Source organism: Quercus suber, unplaced genomic scaffold (genome assembly GCF_002906115.3).
Source record: "Quercus suber isolate HL8 unplaced genomic scaffold, Cork oak 2.0 scaffold_59, whole genome shotgun sequence".
NCBI classification, from domain to species: Eukaryota; Viridiplantae; Streptophyta; class Magnoliopsida; order Fagales; family Fagaceae; genus Quercus; species Quercus suber.
In genome coordinates, this window is record NW_027069524.1 from 281,946 (window position 1) to 293,360 (window position 11,415).

An 11,415-nucleotide genomic window follows, 5' to 3' on the forward strand; every position below is an offset into this window, starting at 1 on the left:
TCTTTATGCTGTCAGTGTTGCTACAATTTTTACGACCCAATAATCGAAATTCAAAAAAGAACATCACGAAAGTCTTAGCAGTTAATTAACTCAGCTCTAATTCTAAATAGATCGAAGGTGAAATTAATCAAAACTTTTTTTTTTTTTTTTTTTTCGGAAATCAAATAATTAAAGAGATTAAAAATGAAAGAAACTGTTAACTGTGGATTTTGGGTGAGCATCAGTTTTAAAAAGCTCGGTTTGAAAAGCTTCACGGAGTATCAGCATTCAAAACTAATAATTCTCATCATCTGCTCAGATCCCAATTCCATCTCACATAAACCAAACAAAACCAAACCTAAAAAAATTAGACCAAAGCCAAAGAAAGATACACACAAAATCAAAGAAAAACGAAGACAAAAAAACAAAACAACAAAAGTGAAAAACGAAGACTTTGTAACGGAGGGAGAAACATGTACTTGTACTTGAGTTCAGTTTGCAGAAACTTGAGGTCTTGCTATCTACAAAGCTCCTTATATATACTGCATAGAGTGAGGAGGGAACCCCGGAAACCCTAATTGCTAAAAACCTGCTAAAGTGACGTCGTTTTACTCGCATACTTAAGCTTGACCGCCGCACCGTTTCACTTACTCATCGCACCCTTTCGCACATGCTATTTTTGAAACGCTGCCGTTCTGATAGTCTTCATAGTCTTGAGAGCTTTTTTTTTCTTTTTCTTTTTTCCTAAAAAAAATTTAATAAATATTTTCGATAGTACAATTAAAAACAGTGAGAATTTCCCAATAATATTAATGGACGGAAGTATATGGTTATGTTTGGTAACAGTTTTTTTTTTTTTTTTTTCTATTTTCAAAAACTTGCTTTTGGGAATATAAAGAAAAAACTTTTCTTGTATTTTTAAAATCAAAAACATGTTTGGTTAGTTGAAATTAAAAAAAAAAGTATTTTGAAGAATAAAATAGAAAATACTAAAATATGTTGTTACGAGGATTTGAAATCTAATGCTAACTCATTAAATGAGACAAATTCATTAAATTAAATGCGTGTTTTTATTAACTTTTGAAAATTAGAAACTGAAAACAGCCATTTGCATGTTTTCAGTTTCCTTCACAAATTGAGTTTTGAAATCAGTTTTTGTTTTCTGTCAATTTTGGGTTGCCAAATAAGTTTTTTAGTTTTAAAAATAGAAAATTATTTTTGGAAACAGAAGATAAGGGGAAAAAACAGTTACCAAACATACCTTACTATTTTTGGTCCTTGAATTTTTGGGTTTTTTACTTGGCAAAGGAAAACGGGTTGAGTTACAGGTCAAATTGGGTCTGGTCATTAGTGGGTCGTCCTAAACGGGTTGCAAGTGAGTTAGGTCAATCAGGTTGCGGGTCAGGTTGATCGAGTTACGAGTTGACTCGTACTTTTCCATATACATGAAAAGATAAAGTAATAATAGTAGTAATAATAATAGATAATAGATAAACTAAATATGATTATATTGTATTTATCTCACTTTCAATATAAATGAAAAAATAAATAAGTAGTTACTTAACAAATTAAAGTTAAATAATACATAAATTTTTAAATGACAAAATTTAGTTACAAAATTAGTTATAAATTAAGACTACAACTTTACTCAATATCTTTTTATTGGAGGTGAATTTTGACAAATCCACCATTGGATTACATCTTCTTCTTATATTCTCCATACTTGCAAAATTTCTAAAAAATTAAAGATCAATAGCTATGTCATCAATATACTGTTTAAATTGTAAGTTTTTGTAATCTAAAATTATGCATAAAACATAAGCTTATAAATTATATAGTAAATAATATTTGATTCACACAAAATTTGATAAGTGTGTTAACAACGTAAAGAACATATAATTCAACAATTAAATTTTCAGAATATGTAGTAATGTTTATTTTATTGAGTAATGTTGTAGCCTTAGGCTATAACTAATTTTGTAACTAAATTTTGTCAATTTTATAATATACACAATTCTTAACAGAAATGGGGCACAGTTTGACTTAAGGGGCAATGGCCATCCCCCAAATTTTTTTATAAAAATACTAGTAATATATATATGTGTGTGTGTGTAGTAATTATAGCAATATTATTATATAAAATTACATTTTGCTTTCTCTTAAGAGCATTAGCATTTTTTTTTAATACTAAATATTTTTAACACATACACACATGGAGAGGGGAGAAAGTTTTTTAAAGAAACTTACAATAGTGTATATCCAAAAAGGTCCAACTCTTGGATACACGATACCAAAAAAAAAAAAAAAAAAGCATAAGCATTGGTGGTCCTAAAAAATTTAGTATTTAACAACTCAAAAGGCTACTTTATATATTTTAATACCTCACTTTATAATACACTTGTAAGGACCAGATTTGAACTCGTAGCCCACTATGTGGATGGACTCAAGCCCAAAAAGCTCAAAACAATAAATTTATAGAAAGTGGGTTAGAAAACTGGATTTTAGTTGATCAAACAAACATTGGAATAAATTCAGATGATAAGAGAATGAAAAGAAATAGAGTTGTATTGAAGAAAAATAGTCCTCGGCAAGGTCTGAGGTGCACTATTCTTGTATATTATTCTCAAATTGGGTTACAAGTTTAGTTCCTCAATGCTACAGTATTTTCTTTTTCTTAATTTCCGATCCCTTTTCTTGTTGCTACCTTTTCCTTTTATATCATCCTCCTTTCTCATTCTCACTTCACACGTGTATACCGGTGGGTTGTTGTTGATACTTGTCCTATCAGCCCATCGTCTAAGTGATGATGCAATAGCTATAAGGCTGAAACACACTGTTCAGGTATCACCTCCACATTAATGCGGCCAGAGAGTTAGCTACAGTGCATTTAATTTGAAGGTAGCAGCTTTCCTTGGAGATCCCACATGATCCCATTTTGTCCTATCCACCCATAGTACTTATCTTCTCATATGGAATGGTATGGAAGGTTGCCTTTGTCGATAAAGCACTTCTTCGTACCTCGGCCTTGGTTAATCAAGGAAGGGTTTGTCCTCGGCGTAGTTTCCTGGAATGTTACGATCAATACTGCCTTCTTCACCTACACCTGTAGGCCTCTTTGACATCACGTGTTTGTCCTCGGACATGTCCTCGTCCTTGGATGAGCATCTTTAGACTCTCCAGCCCCACAACACTCAACATTAATGGTTCTATTTTTATTTTACCACTTTATTTAAACATTATTTTTATATTTAGTTTTTATTATTCTTCCACGCATCTCTCTCTCTCTCTCTTTCTCTCTCTCTCATCTGAAGATTTTGAAGAATAACCAGCAAAGTCACAGCCACCTCCATAGTCACCCATAACCAACAGCCACCTCCATTGCCCATAGCAAAGCCACAGCTACCTCCATAGCCACCCACAACCTACAACCACCTCCACTGCCCACCACGACTCTGATTAAAAAAAAAAAAAAAACTACCACCACAAACCTACCTTAACAATCATCGCAAATAGCCATACACCCAGCAACCCACCACCCCTGCAACCCATTGGAGCCAAAACCAAATACAACCAAAACCAAATCAACCAAAGCCAACCAAAACCAAAACACATTAGATATAACCCAGCCAAACCCACCACAACCAAAATCAACCATCACCACTGCCATAGCCAAATCCACAAAACCCACAGCTACAACCAAAATCAACCACCACCATTACCGCTGTAGCCAAACCCATGAAACCCACGACCATAGCCAAAATCAACCATCACCTCTAAATCCACAGCCACCAAACCTTCATGAACAAGTCCAACCATAAACAACACATGGTCAAATCAGGTTAGGTCATTAGTGGGTCGTCCTAAATGAGTTTCAAGGGGGTTAGGTTAATCAGGTTACGGGTAGGTTGATCGAGTTACGAGTTGACTCGTACTTTTCCATATACATGAAAAAATAAAGTAATGATAATAATAAAAATAATAATAATAATAATAATAATAATAATAATAATAATAGATAAAATAAATATGATTATATTGTATTTATCTCACTTTCAATATAAATAAGAAAAAAAATAGTTACTTAATAATAATAAAAAGTTAAATAATACATAAAATTTTAAGTCCTTAGTAAAGAAGGAGCACAATTGGACTTAGGGGGCAATGACCCCCCTCCAATTTTTTTTTTTTTTTTTAGTATATATATAGGTAGCAATTTTGTTCTATAGAATTACATCAATGACATAATTTAACTAAGTTAATCACTTGGCTAATTAACTAGATTAATCTGGTCGGTTTAAGGGGTCTAAATTTCTAACAGTTATAAAAAATGTATGGCTATATACTATTAAGAAATTCAATGATATTGTTAGAGCATTAGCATTGATAGTGCTAAAAGGCTAAATTGCTAATTTTTAGCTTTAAACAACCAAACTATACACTACATCAATAGTGGTAAAGCCAAAAAAAAAAAAAAATGACAACTTGCTATAGTAATTTGTTACAAGTAACAGACTACTGTAACAAGTTACTACTACTTTTTTAATCTTTTCTTCTTTTCTCTCACTCCCCGTGGTTCTATATCTTTCTCTCCCCATTCCTATCTATTTCTCTCTTCTCTTTCATCTCTCTTCTCTCTCCTCTTTGCTCTTATTTCTCTCCGCCTTCCCCCCCCCTCTCTCTCTCCACCTTGCCCCTCTCTGCTCTTTGCTACTACAGTAATTTGGGTATGTGTTGGCTATGGTTGGGCTTGTTCATATGGGTTTGGTGGCTATGGGTTTAGGCGTGGTGGTTGATTTTGGGTGAGGGTTTTGTGGATTTTGGCTACAGTGGTAGTGGTGGTGGTTGATTTTGGTTGTAGTTGTGGGTTTTGTAGGTTTGGCTGTAGTGGCAGCGTCGATGGTGGTGGTGGTTGATTTTGGTTGTGGTGGGTTTGGCTAGGTTATATCTGATGTGTTTTGGTTTTGGTTGTATTTGGTTGTGGCTGCAATAGGTTGCAGGGGTGGTGGGTTGCTGGGTTTATGGCTGTTTGTGGTGGTTGTTGAGGTGGGTTTGTGGTGGTTTTTTTATTTTTTTTTTTTTTTTTTATTTTTTAAATAAGAGTTGTGGTGGGCAATGGAGGTGGCTGTAGGTTGTGGGTGGCAGTGGAAGTGGCTGTGGATTTGCTAATTGTTCTTCAATTCTTTAAATGAGAGAAAAAGAGAGATAGATAGAAAGAGAGAGAAAGAGGCTTGGAAGATGAATAAAAATGAATAAAGTAATAATATTTAAATAAAGTAGTAAAAAATAGAANAGCTTTGATTGAATCCTTGATTCTTGATAGCAAGTGCAGTGGATTCAACTGAAAGATTAACATTGAATCCCAAAGACCTTTGCCTTTCCTCTTGAATTACCAAAGAAAAAGCCTTATCCATCAAAGGAATAGGCTACATCATAAGAATCTAAGTTCTAACTTGTGAATAAAAGTCATTCAATCCATTGAGGAACTACATGACTGAATCTTGATGTTGAAAATTGGTGATTTTATCATTCACACCACAAGTGCATTTACCACATGAGCAACATGGTAAAGGCCTAAAATTCAGCAATTGATCCCAAGAAGCTTGAAGACCAGTGAAGAAGCTTGTCACTGTTGAATCTCCTTGCATCACAGTGGAAATTTGCTTTCGAAGTTGTGAAATCCTTGGTCCATTGGCTTGAGAAAAACTATTCTTGAGAGCATTCCACACCTCAAAGGCTATGTCTCTATAAATGAAACTAGCAATGATATGAGGTGAAATTGAATTCAAGATCCAAGAGGAAATCATTAATTACACTTCGACCAAGCTTGTTTCTTGAGTGGTGTGACTGCCATTGAAGCACTGATAGAACCATCAACAAATCCAAGCTTGCTTTTAGCATCCAAGGCCATCCTCATAGGTCTAGCCCAAGTAGGGTAATCATCCTCAATTAGAGGTTGAGAAACCAGAATTGCACTAGGTGTTTTACCATGGTGCAAAAAAAATGGACTTCGAGGCTCTTCCAATGGTGAAAGTTCTCGCTGAGAAGAAAAAGAAGATGAATTGGTTTCAGGATTCAACGCCATTGAAAAAAGCTTGAGCTTTGATACCATGTAAGAAAGCACTATAACAGAGAATGAAGAAATTTGAGAGTTGCAGAGAAGAGAGATTGAGAGCTAGAGAGAAAAATATTGTGAAATTCTTTGTATTCGATTGATTGAATGAATCTGTACATAATATATGGGTTTATACAAAATAGAGCAAAACTAACTTACCATCTAATAAGGAATCAATTACAGCACGTGTGTTTACAAGCAAAGATAAATAAGTTCCTAAACTACTTGTAGCACAGATAACTATGCTTTATTGCCTTCTATCATTTAATCACTCATCTTGTCGTTGAGTTCAATTTTCTTCTTTCTTTACTTTCTTTTGTTTTTTCTTCCTTCTCTGATCTTTACAACCTTGATAACCCTCCCTAGAGGTTTTACAAAATTACGCTCTTTTCAACATTTTATAAAATGACACTCTCCCTTAAAGTCTATATAAATGCAACAGTTAAGTATACGCCCTCTCAAAATGTTATTTCATTAACAAAATTTTCTTATCCAAACTATGAAAAATGACACCCCCTCCTTTGAGTTTAAATCTTTGAAAGTATTCGAATGGGTTATAGGCGTTAGATCAATGGGTGGAAAACTATCAAATCGGTGACATGTTTGATAGATTGTTGAGGTGTTGGATTTTGTGGATACAGTACTACATGTAGATGTGCTGTTGAGCTTTATGGTAGAGTTGAGTGCTTTTGCATTTGAAGGTTTTTTTGTTATATTAGATTTGGTGGAATTTTGTGAGAATAAATTTTTTTTATTTTGGCCATAAAAATGGAGGAAAATAAATGAAGGAAAAGAAAATTTATGGGTTTTGATTTTGGTCTACTCGCTAATTTGATGTTGGCTATGTCGGTTTGAACCATAGAAAAGGACAATATTGCTGTATGATGACATAATACTCTCTACTCTCACATTTATGATAGGTCTTACTAATTAAATTTATGGTTGAGTTCATCATGAATGTGATAGGAAGAACACCACATCACTGTATTCCAAGAGTGTCTAATAATTTTCCAAGGAAAAATATGTAATTTTTTCCTTTGTTCCTTGTAATTGTTTTTTGTGTGTTTGATTGGTAATCTTTTATAGTAATTTACCACGATTAAATCTTAGTATCATAGTAATAAAGATTCAATTACTGTAGTGGAATTCAAAAAAATTATTGCTTTAATTTTCCTTTGATTTTCTTATTAGCCAAATAGTTTTTTTTTTTAAATCTGTTTTATTTGACTATTTTATTAATTTAAAATTTAAAATTAAAAAAAAAATATATATACATATACATATATATATATATATATATAAACACACATAAAATAATGAAGTGGTCATGTAATAATGTTATTTTTTCTTTTTTTATGAAGTCATGTAACCAAGCTCAGATGTGCTGTTTTGTCTCATTTTTATCTTTTTAGCTTTGAATATAGTATAAGGAGGCTGTTAAGCTTTGAATGTACTTTTACACGTACTGCTATATGATTTGGCTTGCTTTTGTTACTATAGCTGGATTGTAATTAATTTCGTTGATTGTAGCAGGGAGGTTCCCTATTTCGGAACCTTATTCCCTAGCTATAATTTTTTTCTTAAATGAAGAAAGCTGAATTACCAAAATAAAGTAGTAAGTAAGAATGGTCAATTTGGTACATTGCAAGACTTTTAAGGTTTATTTGAAATTCATCCAAACCACAAATTGTGTTTTTGTGATTTTCCATAAATAAAATAACCTCAGAAATATATACTATTCATCGTCAATATATACTCGACAACTTGAATACCACAAGGGAAACGTGGTCTTCTAGTACTATTCATCGTCAATATATACTCGGCAACTTTTGAATAAGCATGTCTCAAGATAGTCAAAAAAAAAAAAAAAGCATGTCTCAAGATAGTCAAAAAAAAAAAAAAAAGCATGTCTCAAGATAGTCAAGCAGACGTTTACCATATGACTTGTCGAAAGCATTGATTTAGGTCAAATATAGGGAAAACTGGAATCCATTTCAGGAAAAACTCATGAAACAAAATCATTTTAAAAAGCAAATCATAAAACTTTTTTAATACAATTAATTAATGGTTTAATCATTGAGCTTGGACGGAGCTACTTGGTTTCGCCCGCCTTGCACAAACCGCCGATCATCTACTTGGGTTTATCTGCTAATTTTATTTTAATTTAGAAGATACTTCTGCTTATTAATTATACTACAAACAAAAATGTTACATGAAAAACTTAATGGTACTACCAATTCTTATTAGAAACCAATGATGTAATCGGATTTGAGTTAATTAATTAGTGAGTAAAAAAATAATTTAAGTTATAAATTTCTTTTAAAAAAAAAGGTTGTGGATTCAAATTATAATCAATAACAACTTATCACTTATGATTTATTGTGAATTTTTTTTTTTGACAAAATAAAAAATTATACTCTAACCTAATCTAAGTGTATATGTATGTGAAACTCCCTCTTGAAGACTTGAACTCTAGCCCTTATACCTCACACCCCACAAGCACTTATAAGTATGTTGTGAATGTGTTTTGAAGCACTTATAAGTATGTTGTGAATGTGTTTTGAAATTGCCATGGATGTAACACTTGTCAATTAATTAAGGGTGGGCAATATACATCTAAAGTATTTGAGACCCGTCTAAGTAATTAAAGGTCATTTATGTGAATATTGTATTTTACTGCAAAATAACCCACAAAAGAATAATACATATGCTCCCAAAAATAAGAAAAAACATATTCATCATATTTTTATATATATTAATTTTTTTTTTCACATCAATCAGCGTTTCAATTATTTCGTAGTCGATTATCAAAAACAAAATGATTTCATAGTCAAATCTCACTTATTTAGTTATTTATATGAAATTATTTTTAGTCCTTCACAAGTATAACATACATTAGATATTTTGATTAATAGGGACTCATAAACTGCAGTAATAATTTTAAAATAATGATATGAATATTAATTTTTTGCTTTGTTGCTTCGAGAGAACTGAGACTTCCTAATTTGATAAATGAACTATTTTGAGAAAGTCCAAAACTCCATGATAGATTACCTGACAATTTATAACTTAAAAATTGATGACAGTTCCTTTTTCATTGTCAATATTTGGATTTTTATAATATAAACTTCCAAATAGATAAAGATAAATAATTTATTATTATCTATCAATAAAATAATATTAATCCAAACTAATGTATTTTAATAAATATCAGCAATGTTACACCACTAAATATTTTTTAATTATATGCAAATTTTGACAAATCTACTGTTAGATTATATTATCTTCGTATATTCTTTATGCTTACAAATTTTCTTTGTGATAAAAAATTAATAGTCGTGCTATCTATCAATTGTTTAAATTCAAATTTTGTAATTTAAAATAATGAATAATCAAGAATCAAGGATTCAATCAAAGCTTTTTTTTTTTTTTTTTTTTTTTTTTTGAGCAACAATGGCAAGAACTTTAAGCAGAACATTAGAAAGGGAAGACCTATGTGCAGCCATTATGGAAAGGTTGGTCACATCATGGAGAATTGCTACAAACTAGTTGGCTATCCACCAGGCTACAAGTAGAAGGGAAGGGTAGCTATGGCCAATCAGGTCCTTATTGAAGGTAATCAAGGCCAATCTAAAGTTGCACATCAGACCAATACTTTCCCTTTCACTTTAGAGCAGTGTTAGCAATTGCTTTCCATGTTGAATTCTCATGCATCCTCATTTGGTTCCAATGATGCTATGCACTCAGCCAATTCTACTCTACCAGGTAACTCTTGTGATATTTTTCAAGATTCTGTATGTCTAAGTATCAACATTCAATCTTTGCTGTTAATCCTGCAAACAAGACATCTTATGGTAATGAAACTTGGGTTCTTGATACTGGAGCTACAGACCATATAGTTCACTCAATAACCTTGTTTACCAAAATTACTAGTTCTATTTCTACCTTTGTTCAATTGCCTAAGGGTGAAATGTTACTATCCCACATATAGGTACAATTCAAGTAACATCTACTTTGGTTCTTGAAAATGTTCTATATGTTCCTTCTTTCTCCTTTAGCTTGATTTCAGTTAGTCAATTAACTAAGTCCCTATCATGTTGCCTTGTGTTTCTTTCCAATTTTTGTTTCATTAGGACCTTTCTTGTTGGAGAATGATTGGAGTGGGTAAACTACATAATAATCTCTACTTGCTACAGTCCTCAACATTTTGCAAATCTATTTTAGAGGTTTCCTCCATTCTAGAGTTTGTTTTTAAGTCTTTTGTTAATTCAATTTCAGATATCCCTATTGTTACTAAGCCATATCTTTGGCATCTTAAATTAGGTCTTGTATCAGACAATAAACTTCATTGTTTACATCATTGTCTTCCTGATGTAACTGTCTTTCATAGCAATAAAGATTGTGTTCTTTGTCCCATTGCTAAGCAGAAAAGACTTCCTTTTCCTTTCCTTAATCATTTGTCTAATAATGCTTTTGATCTCATACATTGTGATGTTTGGGGGCCATTTGCTAAGCTTAGTCATGATGGTTTTAGATATTTTCTTACTATTGTGGATGATGCCACTAGATCAACATGGGTATATCTCATGAAATCAAAATATGAAACTAGGCCTTTACTGATTTCTTTTTAGGCGTAAATGTACTTTTAGTCATTACATTTTGGGCCTATTCGCATTTTGGTCCCTAAATTGATTTCGTTCCTATTGTTGTCCCTATTTTTAAAAAATCATTTCTATTTTAGTCCCTACCATCATCCAAGTAACGGAACCTTATTACGTGGCAGATGAAGTGCCCTGGTTGTTGATGTGGTGCTGATGTGGCATTGACATGGCATTAAAATATTATTAAGAAAAATTATTTGGCTTTTTCAATGCCATGTCAGCATTTTAATTTTTTTTTTTTTTAATTTCTGATTAAAAATTTTTCAAATCCAAGTTGTTAATTAGATTTATTATGAATAAACTTGTTTAAACAAACAAACATCAATATCATGTCAAAATCATGCAGCAGAAAAATAAATAAGACAAGATATGATAACTTAGGAAAACCAATGAAACAAACTAGTTTTACAGTAAAAAAACCTGGGGGGGGGGGGGGAAGCTTCCCGAAAAGTAATCCACTATAGAAAAAAGAAAAGTATAAGCAATAACACAACAGGAGCAACTCTAAAAACGTGGCTTAAGGTTTCCTTTATATAGTGGGAGAAGTAGATCTGAAACCCTAATCCTTAATGGGCTTAAGCTGTTGTTTGGGCATGCTTAAAATTCTGCAGATACGATTTTCGATTGATTGAGCCTGTTCTTCGATCGATCGAACCAGGCAGA

General features: G+C 32.2%; 1 non-coding gene across 1 annotated transcript; it reads right to left on the minus strand.

Annotated features, from left to right (window-relative positions):
* Positions 1-214: 214 nt before the first annotated feature.
* Positions 215-296, minus strand: LOC112025731 (small nucleolar RNA SNORD36). Its single transcript, XR_002884277.1, has one exon. It is a non-coding gene; the product is annotated as a small nucleolar RNA SNORD36 (small nucleolar RNA).
* Between the last annotated feature and the right edge of the window lie 11,119 nt (positions 297-11,415).